We start from the raw sequence: 20,493 nt of genomic DNA on the forward strand, positions 1-20,493 counted from the left end.
CCTTGAGTTCTTTCTACATAAAAGGATTGGCTTAGCAAGCAAGAACACACTTCCTGATGTAGACTTCTTTCTTCTTTATTAATTCTAAAATTAATTTTTAGCTTCTTTGTGGCATGGCTTCTTATGTTTGTTTTGATGCTTATGTTTCTTTCTCCAGTGCGAAGTACTATTAACTTCATTATATTTATTTATCTCTGATCTCTATATTGATGAGCCTTATCTTTGTTTATTCTTTTGGGTGCATTGATTGTCTTCTATCTTTATGCCAACATCATTGCAGCTGTAGTGAATCGAACTGTAAGTGAATTGCTGTAGCTTTCATGTATGTTGAATATTGTTGTATCACTCTTATTTCATGTATATACCCTTTGTACATTTCATTGCTCATGTTTATAATATTGACATCAATGACCATTGGGGAAATTACATCTAGCCCTTAACATAGCCAATTCCACACATTCAGGGAATTGTGAAACATATCAATCTCTTGTACCACAATGCCATCCTCTAGCCCCATGGTACACTCATGGGGGAGGTACATATTAAGAGGGGAATCAAAAGTATTCCCCATTACTTCATCTCAAAGTGTAGCAAATTGAGAGGTGATGAATAGAGGTTTTGCATTTTTTATTTGAGGATAATCTCTTAAGTTGAACTCTATCCCCATGGTTACTATTCTACATCTGGACTGTTCATGCGTATGCATCTGATGTTGATCTGATTCATATGGCATTCCTTGGCCTTGGAACTTTCATGTTATCCTTAGCATCAAGGGCATGTGCTCTTCTCATCCTGATACTAATTACTATGTATATATCAGTTGCTCCCTAACTCTAGATTGTTGTTGCTTCCCATGTTCATTCCTTGGTTATCGCATGTTATTCTCCTTCCTCATTCACTATCATTCCCATGAATCTATTTGTGGTGGAAACCTTTATATATATATATATAATTCATGTTCATGCACTGATTGTCCTCTAGATATTAACATGCTATTGTAGCTCCTCAATTCGCCTCTTATAATGCATATACATATTTACCTAACGCTGTCTTCTCCGCTATGATACCTATTTATGTCATTTTGTACAATTATCGTTGTAGCAATCCTGGAAGTTCCTCTCTAATATATCTGATCAAATCCCTTTTTTTTCCACTATAGGTTGTGTTTTACGTATTTATATGTACCACTTAGGATGGCAAAAGACGTGCCCCCTTACCTATCATATATTTTCCTAAGTTGCCGATTCGGGATTCAGTTCGGGTACGGATATGGCATTCGGGTACATGGGTATGACAATTTTTCCTCCCTTGTGAGTTTGGGTTCATCCATATATGTATGCATGTACATATGTTAAAACATTGAAGTTACAAATATAAAAGAAGAGTGATACTCATAAATTCATAATGGCCAATAAAGTTATAAATTAATTAATTGTATTACTAATATAGTTTCAGATTACATGCATTAGCAATTGACATCAACATGAACATGATCAACAAACATAACTATTGGCTGGCTTTTACAAATCTATCAACAGTCATGTCCTTAGATCTACAAATAAAAAAAATCAATCCCTAACCTTCAAATGAATCTAAGTAGATTTGTGTTCACTACTGTCATAAACCAAGTGCATTACATAGAACAATTTTGGCTTGAATAATATTACCAAGTTGTTGCAAGACAGTATCTAATGTTGATAGAAAAAACATTCTGATAAACAAATCAAAAATACATACATAAACTGACCTACCGCCCTGGAGTACTTCCTAGATGCCCAAGTTCATTGTAGGTCTTTCACAGAAGGACCCACAGAGAACCCGTGAAGTACCCCGGAAGGACCAATACCAGGACCAAGGCCTAAATAGAAGAATCCGGTAATTTTCTGGTTATTTTACAGTCTGCATTTATCTCATTGAGGCATTAATTTACATCCCAAATATAACAAAGATTATTCAATAGGTTTCCACGTTGCCTTGAATAGAATATGCACATCTTATTTAGTAAAATTATTATTATTATCTATAATTATATTATTTATTTATTATCTACGAATATTATAATCATAATTTCATTAATTAATTATTAAATCTTTATTCAAGATAGGGGACATCACATTTACCCAAGTTCACAAAGATGACAATTTTGCCCGAATTCGCCCTACAAGGTGCACCTCCATCATTGCTCAAGTGCCTTCTGAACAATGAACTGATGAATAGAGGTTTGGCTCTTTTATTTTTGTCTAGGCTTCTTCTGGATAATGGACTATATAGTAGAAAATGAGATCATGTAATGACCCTTACTATTAACGCCACTAAAACCCTCAAACTGAACTGAGACAATTTGTCAAACACTTGGCATGTAACTGAATAGAGCTGCGAATAGGGCTAATTGTTGTGCAACGAAACCACAAAGTACAATGCCAATATCGAAATGTAATGTAATGAACAATAACAGTACCAATAACAATATTCAGAATATGGAAACTCTCAGATTTGATACTTTCAAAATATAAGGATTGTGGTGTCTAATACATATGCATATGAATATAGATTGATGACAACATATAAACCTTCATATTCAATCCTATCAATGCATGCAAATCTGATTACAACTGATTATAATGGACTGAGCTGTGCATCTACATTAATGATTGATTTTACAATATCAGATTTAGGGGACTGTCACAACTATGCACTTCTAATACATCAAACCCTTGACAATGCAATGCTATGACATGACAATAACCCAGTTAAGATTATATGATAGATGACTGGTTTACAACAGCAACTAATAACTGGAGATAACCAACAATGCAATGATAGTGCTGACTGTTCAACTATTTGTATGCAACACCTTTGACAATCAAAAACCTCAATATGTGCACCTGGTATTGCTGCTGGAGATGTCTGATGTAAACCGCTGCCAAAGACACTAAATCCTCCACAAACTGCCCCCAAATGAACCCCCAAATTGCTGCTGCTGATTCTACTGGCAAGGCCGTACCCAGGCCAGCATGTACGGCCCCTATATAAAAATAATGTTGGGGTTTTGGGACCCCCAAATGCAAGGAATATGGGCGCCTAGGGTTAGGTAGTAACCCTACCAAACCATAAAAAATAACTCCAAGGGGTTGAGAAGATATGAGCAATTATGTAGTTCCAAACCCTGATTTGACAATTCTGAAAATGCACAAATTTTGTCTTCAAACCCCTGCCAAACGCTTCACCAATGCTAGGGTAAATCTGAAACCCTTATTCCAACCAAAATAAATCCTTCAAACAATTTCTCAATGAAGTTCCAATGAGATGGCTGAATACCAACTCCAATTATGCAACCCTTCAGTAGATATTTCACTACCTCAGTTATGCCAATCTAGGGGAGTGATTCGTTCCCAAAGATCGAATAGTATTTGCAGACCCAAGAGACTACAAATTGCTCCACAATGGAAGAAGTAGAAGAAATCTCAAATCCAAGCATGTCCAAATGAGAGGACCAGCCCTCTATTTATTCACTTTTCCTAAGAAGTTGCTAGAACTTCTAGAAACATTCTTTATAAAACCTCATTATGATGCACTTTTTATAATAAAGTAATTTTATAAAATAAAAAGTGCAACTCAACTTAAAATTATAACATGTAGGCCCCGATAACAAATAATAATGAAATATAACCTCTTAGCACTTCTTCAAGAGCAAAATATGACCATCTGATCCGCAGAATTGACTCTCTCTCCACACCATTTGCCTACGAGAGTCGAGGATAGGCAAATCCGGCACGCTACACGAGGTCAGCCAAAAATGGGGACATTACAAATCATGTGTTAGATCCCATTGGGTAAATAAAACCTAGCCCTTATAACATAGCCAATTCCACTCATGAAGCGAATTTTCAAACATATCAATCTCTGTTACCACAATATCATCCTTGTGCACCAAGGTACACTCATGGGGGAGGTACATATTATTAGAAGAAAAAGCAACAGTATTCCCCATTACTTCATCTCAAATATATAGAGGATTGAGAGGTGTTGAAACGATCTTCTCTCACCAAAATGACCTCATTGGGGGAAGAGACTTTAGGAGGGGTGTAAGGTGATATTAAACAGGCCAAAGCAAAATCATATACATCTAGTCTATTCATTTTAGTGGTGCCAGAAAAGGCCCAATGCAAAAACAAGCCGGAAAAGAATGATGTTTTATCTCAAAATTGACAACATGTAAAATTTTCCACTATGAAAACCAAATACAATCCACTAAAAAATGAGCATGTGACTATAACATCAACCAATTACCGCATAAACTAGCACTCACATGGAGCATAGGATTCGCAATTCAATGTAGCTTTCACTAATAGAACACTCTGCAATGATAAATGATTTAGCAATACATTTTGAAATCATTTTAGATGCAACTTGAGAGTAGCTACACATATCAACAAGGAGGATATCCTAAACTAGCCCTTAATCTAATTAGCTAAAATACATGTGGGTACGTTCTCTGCGGTGTACTCCCCTGCACATACTATCTAGGGTTCCTATTGAACATGATACAAAACCAAATATTTGGAATAGCCACTATGCGGTTTTGAAAAGGGAAACCCAACAGAGAGAATGATTGAATTCAACAATAAATCATAAAAGTGCCGGCAACTTAAACAATAAGTCAAATGTAAAAAAGGTCACAAAATACACTGATAGAGAGGTTTAGTGCTTATTCCAGGCATAAGAAATTTTAAAAATTCAATGCTAGTCCTTGTGGAACATTTCATTAATATCCAAAATGAAAAATCAGACATGAAACACTATAACATAAAAGAGTACCTAACATCAGCCACATTTGAGGGAGCAAGCACCACATGATACCTAAGAATACAACATCATAGGTACGCTAGACAAAATACCCAAGCACGCTAGGCAAATGACTTTTTTGACTCCAATAGAATGCAACAATTAACCACTAGAATATCCAACTATGCTTTTCACTCAAATTGCAGAAATTTATGAATGTAATGCAATGTGGTCACATCAATAAGCAAAATGACATATGTCATGGTTTTCTAACACTTCCACGCAAAATACATTTAGCGCAACACCAAGAACTCATTATCAAGTGCAACAAACTTTCATGTTCTGCAAGTCTGCATAGTCTAGAGTTCTGTAGCATCAAGAATCTTACCTAAGACACGCTACAAGGATCAGTAGTTACTTGATGTAGAGAGCCCTGTGGAGGATTCCATCTAGTCAAGACACAAAACAACTTGACCAAATTCTTGGGACTTAAAGAGCTTTTCAAGACTTCATAGATGAGTTGACTTGGATTCATTGTAAGTGCAACTGACTTTGATATTCTGCAAGTTTGTGTAGTCTAGAGGATTGTACTGTTGAGCTGATTCATATGGCATTCCTTGGCCTTGGAACTTTGACGTTATCCTTAGCATCAAGGCCATGTGTTCTTCTCATCTTGATATTAATTATTGTGTATATACTAGCTGCTCCCTAACTCTAGATTGTCGTTGCTTCCAATGTTCATTCCCTGGTTATCCCATATTATTCTCCTTCCTCATTTACTATCATTCCCATGAATCTATTTGTGGTGGCAACCTTTATATATATATATATATATATATATATATAATCAATAATTCATGTCCATGCACTGACTGTCCTCCAAAGATTAACATGCAATTGTAGCTCCTCAATTTGCCTCTTATAATGCATATACACATTTCCCTAACGTTGTCTTCTCCGCTATGCTACCTATTTATGTCTTTTTGTACAATTATCACTGTAGCAATCCTGGAAGTTCCTACCTAATATATCTAATCAAATCCAATTTTTTTTCCTCCGCAATTTGTGTTTTATGTATTTATATGTACCACATAGGATGGCAAGAGATGTGTCCGTTACCTATCATATATTTTCTGGTTATTTTAGAGTGTGCATTTATCTCATTGAAGCACTAATTTACATCACGAATATAATAGAGATTATTCAATAGGTTTCCACTTTGCCTTGAATAGAATATGCACATCTTATTTAGGAAAATTATTATTATTATCTATAATTATATTATTTATTTATTATCTAAGAATATTATAATCATAATTTCATTAATTAATTATTAAATCTTTACTCAAGATAGGGGAAATCACATTTACCCAAGCTCACAAAGATGACAATTTTAACTGAATTCGCCCTACAAGGTGCTCCTCCATCATTCCTCAAGTGCCTTCAGAACAATGAAGTGATGAATAGAGGTTTGGTCCTTTTATTTTTGTCTAGGCCTTTTCTGGTAAATGGTTGATATAGTAGAAAATGAGATTTTGTGTTAGATCCCATTGGGTAAGTAAAACCTAGCCCTTATAACATAGCCAATTCCACTCATAAAGCGAATTTCAAACATATCAATCTCTTGTACCACAATATAATCATTGTGCACCAAGGTACGCTCATGGGGGAGGTACATATTAAAAGAAAAATCAACAATATTCCCCAATAGTTCATCTCAAATATATAGAGGATTGAGAAGTGTTGAAAATGGTGATATTAAAGAGGCCAAAGCAAAATCACATGCATCTAATTTATTTGTTTTAGTGGTACCAGAAAAGGCCCAATGCAAAAACAAGCTGGAAAAGAATCGTGTTTTATATCAAAATCGACATGTAAAATTTTACAATATGAAAACCAAATACAATCTACTCAAAAATGAGCATGTGACCATAACATCAAACAATTACTGAATAAACTAGCACTCACATCGAGCATAGAACTCACAATTCAATGTAGCTTTCACTAATGGAACATTGCAATGATAAATGATTTAGCAATACATTTTGAAATCATTTTAGACGCAACTCAAAAGAGTACCTACACATATCAACAAGGACAATATCCTAAACTAGCCCTTAATCTAATTAGCTAAAATACATGTGGGTACGTTCTTCGTGGTGTACTCCCCTGCACATACTAGCTAGGGTTCCTATTGATCATGTTTCAAAACAAAACTTAACATGAAACTGAACCAGCAATGTCAAATATTTGGAATAGCCACTATGCAGTTTTGAAAAGGAAAACCCAATAGAGAGAACGATTAAATTCAACAATAAATCATAAAAATGCTGGCAACTTAAACAATAATTCAAATGTAAAAATGGTCACAAAATAGAATGATAGAGAGTTTTAGTGACTATTCCAGGCATAAGAAATTTAAAAAATTCAAAGCTAGTTCGTGTGGAACATTTCATTAATATCCAAAATGAAAAATAAAACATGAAATGCTATCACATTAAAGAGTCACTAATGTCAGCCACATTTGAGGGAGCAACCGCCACATGATACCTAAGAATACAACATACCAGGTAGGCTAGAGAATTTTCCTACTGTGATTTTTGTTTCAAATCTTCAAATTTGTCCTCAAACCCTTACTCATAGGACAGCTTTCAGAAAAATGACCATAACTTCCTGCATACTTGATGAAATTAGATCACCAATAGCAAATGAAATGGGACTAATTCCTCTTTCAAACTATGTGGATTCCATACTACATATCTTCTGTCCAATGTACTGCAACAACAATGTTTAACAAAAATCTAAAAAAATTAATCATTAAAATTGTGATAACTTGAGTGAATCTTAACCAATCAACGTGAGACCAATGCCATTTTAAAGTAGATTCAAGGTACTCTAACACACAATCATCTGTACACCATTATCGGCCCCTACCAATCTGTACAAGGCATGTAAGTAGAAGAAAATATTACAGAAATCACAAAATTCATGGTGATATTATTGTTTTTCATTCAAATCCTCGACCACCTACTTATAAAGCGATGGAATGAGGCATATATAACCTTTAAGAACCATATGGTTTCAGTTACAATGCATTTCAGTACTTATGATCTTTCATGTTTCAATATATTGCATTTTTTGCAATTTTTACCAATTATGGATGACAACTTTTTCAGAATTAACCCAAATGACTCCCAACCATGCCTAAGACATTTAAATGGTCTAAATAGGCCTTATCGAACCCATGAAATACCCTAGCACCTAAAACCTATTATTAACCCTCACTCACAAAAATGGCGATTTTTCCCAAACTGAAAACCTATCATTAACTTTGGCTCACAAAAATGACAATTTTGCCCAAACTGATCGTACAAGGTGCTCCTCTCACCATGAGGTGATGAATAGAGGTTTTTCTTTTTTATTTCTCTCCAAGTTCCTTTTGATTAATTGTTGATATAGTATAAAACGATGTTTTGTGTTGGATACCATTGGGGAAATTACATCTAGCCCTTAACATAGAAAATTCAACACATTCAAGGAATTGTGAAACATATCAATCTCTTGTACCACAATGCCATCCTCTAGCCCCTAGGTACACTCATGGAGGAGGTACATATTAAAAGGGGAATCAAAAGTATTCCCCATTCATCTCAAAGTGTAGAAGATTGAGAGGTGATGAATATAGGTTTTGCTTTTTTATTTGAGGATAATCTCTTAGGTTGAACTCTATCACCGTGGTTACTATTCTACATCCGGACTGTTAATGCGTATGCATCTGATGTTCCTCCAGAATCAGTTAAAACACTCAATCATCTTCCAAAATCACACTGTATAGAATTTTCCTACATTGGATTTTGTTTCAAATCTTCAGATTTGTCCTCAAATCCTTACTCATAGGACAGCTTTGAGAAAAATGACCATAATTTCGTGCATACTTGATGAAATTAGATCACCAACTGCAAATGAAATGGGACTAATTCCTCTTTCGAACTATGTGGATTCCATACCACATATCTTCTGTCCAATTTGCTGCAACAAAACTGTTTAACAAAAATCTAAAAAACTTAACTAGTAAAATTGTGATAACTTGAGCGAATCTTAACCAATCAACGTGAGACCAATGCCATTTTAAAGTAGATTCAAGGTACTCTAACACACAATCATCTGCACACCATAATCGGCCCCTACCAATCTGTACAAGGCATGTAAGTAGAAGAAAATGTTAGAGAAATCACAAAATTCATGGTGATATTATTGTAATTCAAATCCTCAACCACCTCCATATACGACTATGGAATGAGGCATGTTTAGCCTTTACGAACCGTATGGTTTGAGTTACAAGACATTTCAATACTTATGATCTTTTATGTTTCAATATATTGCATTTTTTGCAATTTTTACCAATTATGGATGGCAACTTTTTCAGGATTAACCCAAATGACTCCCAACCATGCCTAATACATTTAAATGGTAAAAATAGGCCTTATCGAACCCATGAAATACCCTAGCACCTAAAACCTATTGTTAACTTTGGCTCACAAAAATGACAATTTTGCCCAACATGAAAACCTATCATTAACTCCGGCTCACAAAAATGACAATTTTGCACACACCGACCGTACAAGGTGCTCCTCCACCATTGCTCAAATGTCTTCAGATCAATGAGGTGATAAATACAGGTTTTGCTTTCTTATTTCTGTCTAGGTTCCTTTTGATTAATTGTTGATATAGTAAAAAACGATGTTTTGTGTTGGATACCATTGGGGAAATTACATCTAGCCCTTAACATAGCCAATTCCACACATTCAAGGAATTGTGAAACATATCAATCTCTTGTACCACAATGTCATCCTCTAGCCCCAAGGTACACTCATCGGGGAATCAAAAGTATTCCCCATTACTTCATGTACAAGTGTAGAAGATTGAGAGGTGATGAATAGAGGTTTTCCTTTTCTATTTAGGATAATCTCTTAGGTTGAACTTTATCGCTGTTGTTACCATCCTACATGCGGACTATTCATGCGTATGTGCCTGAAGTTGATCTGATTCATATGGAATTCCTTGGCCTTGGAACTTTGACGTTATCCTTAGCATCAAGGGCATGTGCTCTTCTCATCCTAATACTAATTATTGTGTATATACCAGCTGCTCCCTAACTCTAGATTACCGTTGCTTCCCATGTTCATTCATTCATTATCGCATGTTATTCTCCTTCCTCGTTTAATATCATTCCCATGAATCTATTTGTGGTGGCAACCATAGTATATATATAATCGATAATTCATGTTCATGCGCTGAATGTCCTCCAAAGATTAGCATGCTATTGTCGCTCCTCAATTCGCCTCTTATAATGAATATACACATTTCCCTAATGCTGTCTTATCCGCTATGATACCTATTTGTGTCTTTTTGTACAATTAACATTGTAGCAATCCTAGAAGTTGCTCCCTAATATATCCAATCAAATCACCTTTTATTTTCCTCCACAGGTTGTGTTTAACATATTTATATGTACCGCTTAGGATACTTCCTTGATTAAGTGCTTCTAGGCATACTAGGTCTTGCAACCTTGTTTTTGGGCAACAGCTTTTAATCTTTGATAATAGACACAAAAGGGAAACCTGATTTAGGTATCATTTTGGTGTTTATATAACATATCTTATTTGAAGCATAGGATGTTTTGGAACACATATGTCAAAATTGGTGATCTCGGTTTCTTTAAGGGCCAATTAGGCCTACTTCACAAAGCAAGTGTATCAAATCTTCACTCCCAAATCTCAATTTAAGTTTTCAAGGCTAATGCAAGTGTAGAAATGTCTTAATATGTCATTTAAGAGATTTGCAATGATACCCAAGACTCCATTTTGCAACACCCTTGTTCTAACTAGCTGATTTAACAGTAAAATCAGTGAAAAAGGCACTAGCGCTTAATTAATTTCAAACAAAACACCATGGGACCAGCATGCAACCGTCAAAATCAGTTAAAACACTCAATCATCTTCGAAAATCACACTGTATAGAATTTTCCTACATTGGTTTTTGTTTCAAATCTTCAAATTTGTCCTCAAGCCCTTACTCATAAGACAGCTTTGAGAAAAATGACCATAACTTTGTGCATACTTGATGAAATTAGATCACCAATTGCAAATGAAATGGGACTAAATCCTCTTACGAACTATGTGGATTCCATACCACATATCTTCTGTCCAATCTGCTGCAACAACACTGTTTAACAAAAATCTAAAAAAATTAATCAATAAAATTGTGATAACTTGAGCGAATCTTAACCAATCAACATGAGACCAATGTCATTTTAAAGTAGATTCAAGGTACTCTTAACACACAATCATCTGCAAATGATTATTGGCCCCTACCTATATGTACAAGGCATGTAAGTAGAAGAAAATGTTACAAAAAATACAAAATTCATGGTGATATTATTATTTTTCATTCAAATCCTCAACCACCTACTTATACAGCGATGGAATGAGGCATATATAGCCTTTATGAACCATATGGTTTCAGTTACAACACATTTCAGTACTTATGACCTTTCATGTTTCAATATATTGCATTTTTTGCAATTTTTACCAATTATGGATGGCAACTTTTTCAGGATTAACCCAAATGACTCCCGACCATGCCTAATACATTTAAATAGTCTAAATAGGCCTTATCGAACCCATGAAATACCCTAACACCTAAAACCTATTAACCCTGGGTCACAAAAATGACGATTTTGCCCAAATTGAAAACCTATCATTAAATCTGCCTCACAAAAATGACAATTTTGCCCAAACTGACCATACAAGATAATCCTCCACCATTGCTCAAGTGTCTTCAGAACAATGAGGTGATGAATAGAGGTTTTGCTTTTTTATTTCTGTCTAGGTTCCTTTTGATTAATTGTTGATATAGTAGAAAATAATGTTTTGTGTTGGATACCATTGGGGAAATTAGATCTAGCCCTTAACATAGCCAATTCTACACATTTAGGGAATTGTGAAACATATCAATCTCTTGTACCGCAATGCCATCCTCTAGCCCCAAGGTACACTCATGGGGGAGGTAAATATTAAAAGGGGAATCAAAAGTATTCCCGGTTACTTTATCTCAAAGAGTAGAAGATTGAGAGGTGATGAATAGAGGTTTTACTTTTTTATTTGAGGATAATCTCTTAGGTTGAACTCTATCGCCGTGGTTACTATTCTACATCCAAACTATTCATGAGTATGCATCTGATGTTGATCTAATTCATATGGCATTCCTTGGCCTTAGAACTTTCATGTTATCCTTAGCATCAAGGGCATGTGCTATTCTCATCTTGATACTAATTACAATATATATACCAGCTGCTCCCTAACTCTAGATTGTCGTTGCTTCCCATGTTCATTCCTTGGTTATCGCATGTTATTCTCCTTCCTCATTTACTACCATTCCCATGAATCTATTTATGGTGTATATATATCAATAATTCATGTTCATGCACTAACTGTCCTCCAGAGATTAACACGCTATTGTAGCTCCTCAATTCACCTCTTATAATGCATCTACACATTTCTCTAATGTTGTCTTCTCCGCTATGATACTTATTTATGTCTTTTTGTACAATTATCATGGTAGCAATCCTGGAAGTTCCTCCCTAATATATCCGATAAAATCCCTTTTTTTTCCTTCGAAGGTTGTGTTTTACGTATTTATATATACTACTTAGGATGGCAAGATATGTGTCCCTTACCTATCATATATTTTTGGGTTATTTTAGAGTGTGCATTTATCTCATTGAGGCATTAACTTACATCTCGAATATAATAGAGATTATTCAATAGATTTCCACTTTGCCTTGAATAGAATATGCACATCTTATTTAATAAAATTATTATTATTATTATCTATAATTATATTATTTATTTGTTATCTACGAATATTATAACCATAATTTCATTAATTATTTATTAAATCTTTATTCAAGATAGGGGACATCACATTTACCCAAGCTCACAAAGATGACAATTTTGCCCGAATTCGCCCTACAAAGTGGTCCTCCATCATTACTCAAGTGCCTTTAGAACAATGAAGTGATGAATAGAGGTTTGGTTCTTTTATTTTTGTCTAGGCTTCTTCTGGTAAATGGTTGATATAGTAGAAAATGAGATTCAGTGTTAGATCCCATTGGGTAAATAAAACCAAGCCCTTATAACATAGCCAATTCCACTCATGAAGCGAATTTTCAAACATATCAATCTCTTTTACCACAATATCATCCTTGTGCACAAAGGTACACTCATGGGGGAGGTACATATTAGAAGAAAAATCAACAGTATTCCCCAATAGTTCATCTCAAATATATAGAGGATCGAGAGGTGTTGAAAATATCTTCTCTCACCAAAATGGCCTCACTAGGGGAAAAGACTTCAAGAGGGGTGTAAGGTGATATTAAAGAGGCCAAAGAAAAATCACATCCATCCAATTTATTCGTTTTAGTGGTACCAGAAAAGGCCCAATGCAGAAACAAGCCGTAAAAGGATGATGTTTTATCTCAAAATCAACAACATTTAAAATTTTCCTCTATGAAAACCAAATACAATCCACTAAAAAATGAGCATGTGACTATAACATCAACCAATTACCACATAAACTTGCACTCACATGGAGCATAGGATTCACAATTCAATTTAGCTTTCACTAATGGAGCACTTTGCAATGATAAATAATTTAGCAATAAATTTTGAAATCATTTTAGATGCAACTCAAGAGAGCACCTACACATATCAACAAGGAGGATATCCTAAACTAGCCCTTACTCTAATTAGCTAAAATACATGTGGGTACGTTCTCGGCAGTGTACTCCCCTACACATACTATCTAGGGTTCCTACTTAACATGAAATGGGAGCAGCAATGTCAAATATTTGGAATAGCCACCATGCGGTTTTGAAAAGGGAAACCCAACAGAGAGAATGATTGAATTCAACAATAAATCATAAAAATGCCGACAACTTAAACAATAAGTCAAATGTAAAAAGGGTCACAAAGTAGACGTAGTGACTATTCCAGGCATAAGAATTTTAAAAAATTCAATGCTAGTCCTTGTGGAACATTTCATTAATATCCTAAATGAAAAATCAAACATGAAAGGTTGTCACATAAAAGAGTAACTAATTTCAGCTAATTTTGAGGGAGCAACCGCCACACGATACCTAAGAATACAACATCTCAAGTATGCTAGAGAAAATACCCAAGCACACTAGGCAAATGACTTGTCTAACTCCAATACAACACAACAATTAACCACTAGAATATCCAAGTATGCTTTTCACTCAAATCGCAGACATTTATGAATTTAATGCAATGTGGTCACATCAATAAGAAAAGTGACATATGTCGTGGTTTTCTAAAACTTTCACACAAAATACATTTAGTGCAACAACAAGAACTCATCATCGTGATCTTCCTTAGAAATCATTGCAAGTGCAACAAAATTCCATATTCTACAAGTCTGCATAGTCTAGAGTTCTATAGCATCAAGAATCTTACCTGAGACGCACTACAAGGATCAATAGTTACTTGATGTAGAGAACTCTATGGAGGATTCAATCTAGTCAAGACACACAACAACTTGAACAATTTCTTGGGACTTAAAGTGCTTTTCAAGACCGACTCAAAAGGCAAGATGAGGGCATACGAACTTGACTACAAGGCTCACTTCATGCAGAAAACATGTTCTAAACAAGACCGATGTTGCTATGACTTTTAGAGCATCATAAGACATCATACAACCACTTCTGACACTTGACATCAACTTTTACCGACCACCAAAGATAGTTCCTTGATTAAGTGCTTCTAGGACTACTAAGCCTTGCAACCTTGTTTTTGGGCAACAACTTTTAATCTTTGGTAATAGACACAAAAGGGAAACCCGATTTAGGTATCATTTTGGCATTTATATAACATATCTTATTTGAAGCATATGATGTTTTGGAACAAATATGTCAAAATTGGTGATTTCGGTTTCTTTAAGGGCCAATTAGGCCTACTTCACAAAGCAAGTGTATCAAATTTTCACTCCCAATTCTCAATTTAAGTTTTTAAGACTGGCTTAGGGAAGGGTAGAAATTCTTAATATGTCATTTAAGAGATTTGTAATGATACCCAAGACTCCATTTTGCAAAAACCCTTGTTCTAACTAGCTGATTCAACAAGAAAATCAGTGAAAATGGCACTAGTGCTTAATTAATTTTTAAAAAAAACACCATGGGACCAGCGTGCAACCTCCAAAATCAGTTAAAACACTCAATCATCTTCCAAAATCACAATGTATAGAATTTTCCTACACTAGTTTTTGTTTCAAATCTTCTAATTTGTCCTCATACCTTTACTCATAGGACAGCTTTGAGAAAAATGACCATAACTTTGTGCATACTTGATGAAATTAGATCACCAATTGCAAATGAAATGGGACTAATTCCTCTTTCGAACTATGTGGATTCCATACCACAGATCTTCTGTCCAATCTGCTGCAACAACACTGCTTAACAAAAATCTAAAAAATTTAAACAATAAAATTGTGATAGCTTGGGCGAATCTTAACCAATCAACGCGAGACCAATGCCATTTTAAAGTAGATTCAAGGTACTCTAACACACAATCATCTGCACACCATGATTGGTCCCTACCATTCTATACAAGGCATGTAAGTAGAAGAAAATATTATAGAAATCACAAAATTTATGGTGATGTTGTTTTTCATTCAAATTCTCGACCACCTACTTATACAGTGATGGAATGAGGTATATATAGCCTTTACGAACCATATGGTTTCAGTTACAACTCATTTCAGTACTTGTGATCTTTCATGTTTCAACATATTGCACTTTTTGCAATTTCTACAAATTATGGATGGCAACTTTTTCAGGATTAACCCAAATGACTCCCAACCATGCCTAATACATTTAAATGGTCTAAATAGGCCTTATCGAGCCCATGAAATACCCTAGCACCTAAAACCTATTGTTAACCTTGGCTCACAAAAATGACGATTTTGCCCAACCTGAAAACCTATCATTAACTCTAACTCACAAAAATGACAATTTTGCCCAAACCAACCGTACAAGGTGCTCCTCCAACATTGCTCAATTGTCTTCAGATCAAGGAGACGATGAATAGAGGTTTTGCTTTTTTATTTCTGTCTAGGTTCCTTTTGATTAATTGTTGATATAGTAGAAAACGATGTTTTGTGTTAGATACCACTAGGGAAATTACATCTAGCCCTTAACTTAGCCAATTCCACACATTCAGGGAATTGTGAAACATATCAATCTCTTGTACCACAATGCCGTCCTCTAGCCACCCAAGGTACACTCATGGGGGAGGGACATATTAAAAAGGGAATCAAAAGTATTCCCTGTTACTTCATCTCAAAGTGTAGAAGATTGAGAGGTATTAATATATCTTCTGACACCAAATTGTCCTCATTGGGGGCTAGACTTTAGAAGAGGTGTTCGGTGAGGCCAAAGAAACACCACTTGCACTAGGTTAGATAATAATAAAATGAATTACAACATATCATAATAGTGATTGTCATGAATCGTGATCCATAATCTATTGTGCTTACCTAGCATCAACAATTATGGGGAACCCATTAATTTTGTTTGAAACTAGCGTACATAATTCACAAAAAGGATTGCTTTTAGTCAAAGAATATCAATCACTATACAAAAGCTATAGTATGTGCCTTATATGGACAATTAATAAATTGTCAGTCAATTGAAGTGTTTGATTAGATGAAATAGTGGGGTTGGTATTTAGGGAATCAGGTATAGACATGAGACATATTGTTTGGAGTGCAACTCAGCATTAATTTTGCAAAATACAAGGCATTCAGTATGACTTCAATGGGGGAGGGGGAAGATAAGAAAAAGTCATAATAAGCATATAAGCAGAGCAGACTGTAAGTCTGAAACGATGCAGAAGAAAGTATTGACGAATAGAAAGGATACACATTTTTATATTTCTAAATACAAATAAAGCAGTGAATAGAAAGAGCAATCTTACATCAAACGAAGAGCTTTCAAGTTAAATAGGAGAAAAAGAACACACTTGTGCCCAAGCATTTAAACTGTTTTAGCTCCAATTTTCAGAATTGATTTTTCCATGAAAAGGCTTTCCTCGCAAGATTTTAGGAGACAATTTATTGGCTGAAAGTTGGAGAAGTTCCATGGACACTTTTCACACCTTCACCACATGATCAAAGTTCCCTAACATGCATGCTCTAAATGGTATGTACTTTTTTCTTATAGATCTATGAAACATACAAAGATACTGTGAAGTAATTTAAGGAATGCCAAAGATAACAAGATTGTATCATTATAGAGGTCTTATAAACAGCCCATAGAGTCTTAAGAAACTATTAAAATCTATCAGAATAGGAAACTTAGTCAAGAATGATACAAGGTTATGGGAAAAAGGACTTCCTTTACCATCAACCCTCTTGAGGCACAGATGTTGAATGATATCTCTCACAAGCAGAAGCACTCACACGAAAAGTATTGGAAAAAGGAGGTAAAAAAAGATCTTAACAATGTAAGTTTTCAGAGAGAGATCAAGAATCAGAAACAAGTGTTCAGGATATACCTTGGATAATCAAAATTAGAGGACCTTTATAGATAGCTAATTGTTGGAGAAAAATAGATTTGTCAAATCAGAGAAACTAATTGGAAACTATTATGTGGAGTGATTTTTGTTGGACACGTCAAATCAAGGGAAAGCACGTAAGAACTAAAATCCTCTTTTACTAATTGGAGATTCTGAGAACCTTTATCTGTCAAACACGTCTTATCGAATTCCATACAAGATTTGCCCAAGAAGAATAGCTGTCACAGCTCTTTGACTACAAGTTAAACATTATAGATCAGGAATAATATTGTGATTGTATGGACTTAAGACAAGTCTGAAAACAGTGACATAGTTAAGTTTGTAAGCATTTGAGCTCCGTCGAAAACAGCGACTTAATCAATATATTTATACACCAATACAATCCATTCCTTGGCTCTTGTATAATACCCAGTTTCATAGCTTCATTTAGTCATAAATCAGTAATTGATACAATTAAATTACACTCGATTTATATAGGGTCTTGAATATATCTTGATTTCACACCTGACATTTAATATTCAAGAGAGTTTTACATGCATCAATCACTCTACATAATTTAAATATACAATCAACATTGGTTGATTGAAGGAACTCTTTATCATTTTGTAAGTATACAAGTATTGATGGGGAATCCAACTCGTCCATAATACCAAAAGTGTTAACGTTACAAAGCCAATCTCTCCATTAAGATATTGTGATCTCCCTAAGCTAGTTTAATTGCAAGTTGAGATAGATAGTGCAAGTATAAGAAATTGAAGGAATATCTAGATAACCCTAACTGGGGACATTACACAAATTCATCAGTGACTAGGATTATTTAAAGGAAATGTTATGAGATCCATCAGCAAAATATTTAATAAAGTAGAAATCTACGAGAAAGGAGGCAAGTTTTATGCATGCCTTGGGTACAGCCCAAGGAAAAGGAGATACTGTTTTTAAGGCATCTTTCATCTAGAGGAAGGCTGTTGATATAATACAAAGGCACTTTAATGATGTCAATGAGTTTGATGGAAGACACTCAAATTTTGATTTGTTTTCAACAGTATATAAACAAGGTATAAAAAGAAGAAGCAGTTCTCACATTATTCAATTATGTTGCACAAGGAAGATGATAAAGATTACTGTTGATTTAGTGGACGGCTTGTGATTTATAACATTACCATTCCCCAGCGCTGTGCTCCACCATTTGCAGCCATATGCATCTGTTCACTCGTAGGATTGAGGGAACATCAAAATGTTGCTGTTATTGTAGAGTCCCCAGTCATGGTATGATGTTTGTGGCCTCTATGTTGCTGATTTTTGCAAGGGTTTTACAATATTATACCATTTTACTTCTACTGATATTCAGGATTTTTAATTTTAGACTGTTATTGTGAGTCATGTTGAGCTACTGTTTGCAGATTTGTGGAAATATTTAATGTAGCATACTGCCTGTAAAAGGTTTCAACCATTAGAGCAGCAGAAAACAGTTTTTAACAACTACTGCTTTTTTGTTTTGACTCTGACTTAGAGTAGATTTAGATCGTTGCAGCTACATGGGTAGGATCCACTAGAACTCTAGTATTCATCATCATGCTCATTTTTATGTCAAACTGGTGTAGATAAATATGGTGGCAAGTCCATACATCATCCTTAGGCCTTGTGAGAATTTGTGGATAGTCTCAGTTATCATCACAAGCTTACGGATAATTGGTTGGCTTCCGTTTGATCCAAATTGGAGATGGAAAAGTAAAAAATCCAGACAACGTGAACATGTCAATCTAATTAAAGCCATTGGCATGATGGCATTCCAGCATTAAGGTCTGCATCATGCTCTTTGGCTAGAGATGTGTCATCTAACAACAGGATCTAGGTTCCATAGGCATTATTACATCATGACCCATCACATTGGCACCGTAATATTTGCATATCTAGGCTTCCAATTGTTGAAGGCAAACAAATTCTTAAAAAGGTGAACCTCTCATGTCCTTATTTTTAGAATTAAACATTAATAAAATTGGGATGAATCACATAATAATAAAATGGGTCCTAGGTAATTAAAAATAGATTAAAGAATAAAATTAATTTTAAAATTAGTTATAAACACTTAGAGCAAAAATAAATAAATAAATAAATGGAAGGTCTAGGGAAAAGGCAAGCATAAAAAGGAGGCAAGAGAACAAAACAAATCATCCGGCTACAAGAATTTCACTTTCCTTCCAATTTAGAGTTTCAAAGTATTCAAAGACAAAAACCCTTGGTATTCAAGGGCAAAAAAACCTTGGTATGCCAGTAATAGAAGGTCAAAACTCCTATCTTTATTACCAAGTTTGAAGATGAAAAAACACTCTTTCATTGAAGCAGTTTCATTATGGAAATTGATATAGAGTATGTTTGGATTTACAAGTGCCCACCAGCATATCCTTCCTAATACCTTGTCTTTGTGTTTTTAGCTTGCTATAAGGGACAAAAAAGAGACCAGGGATGTGACAGAGTCTAATGTGGGATGGCCAAATCATTGCTAGCAAATCTTGTCATTCCTTGGAAGTCTATTAATCGGCTTCGCTGACTGACATTCCTACAGTTTTCTATACACATTTGAGGTGTGTGAAGCAGATTACTAGTGGACATTACAATCACACACACAAGCTTGTCTTCTTTGGGGAGGTTTCCCGATAAGTTTTTGGTTAATTAATTTTTGAAGTCTTTTATTGTGTGTCAATCAATTTTTGAAATCTTTTACTGTGTGCTTTTTTAAAAGATAACAAAGATGAGCAATGATAGATTCCTAAAACTCCAAACGCAAAGCATGAGGAGTAACCAGATTGAGAGGAATAAAAAAAGGCTTTAAAAAAAAGCCTTAACAAAGAAGCATCCACAGCAATTCTTCACACCAAAAGTTTTTCAACATAATATAACGTCCCGCAGGTAAGTTTAAAGAAAATAACATAAGCAGAACTTATGCATGGCATTTTCGCTATTGCAATGAATATGAGATAAAAAAAGATTTGAAACGAATATACATTGCCTGGAAAGAGAAAAATCGTCCATCCCATTGATTCTCTTTTGCCGAATC

The 20,493-nt window shown here is 34.8% G+C and overlaps 1 long non-coding RNA gene across 1 annotated transcript in view; it reads left to right on the forward strand.

Moving 5' to 3' along the window:
• Nucleotides 1-20,139, forward strand: part of LOC149535852 (uncharacterized) — a 109,761-nt gene extending 89,622 nt beyond the window's left edge. The window contains exon 4 of the long non-coding RNA XR_016357043.1: nucleotides 19,871-20,139. This is a non-coding gene — a long non-coding RNA (uncharacterized LOC149535852). The remainder of the gene's footprint in view (nucleotides 1-19,870) is intronic.
• Nucleotides 20,140-20,493: the final 354 nt, after the last annotated feature.

Source organism: Cupressus sempervirens, chromosome 10 (assembly GCF_028749045.1).
Source record: "Cupressus sempervirens isolate cs-2001-9-10 chromosome 10, ASM2874904v1, whole genome shotgun sequence".
NCBI classification, from domain to species: Eukaryota; Viridiplantae; Streptophyta; class Pinopsida; order Cupressales; family Cupressaceae; genus Cupressus; species Cupressus sempervirens.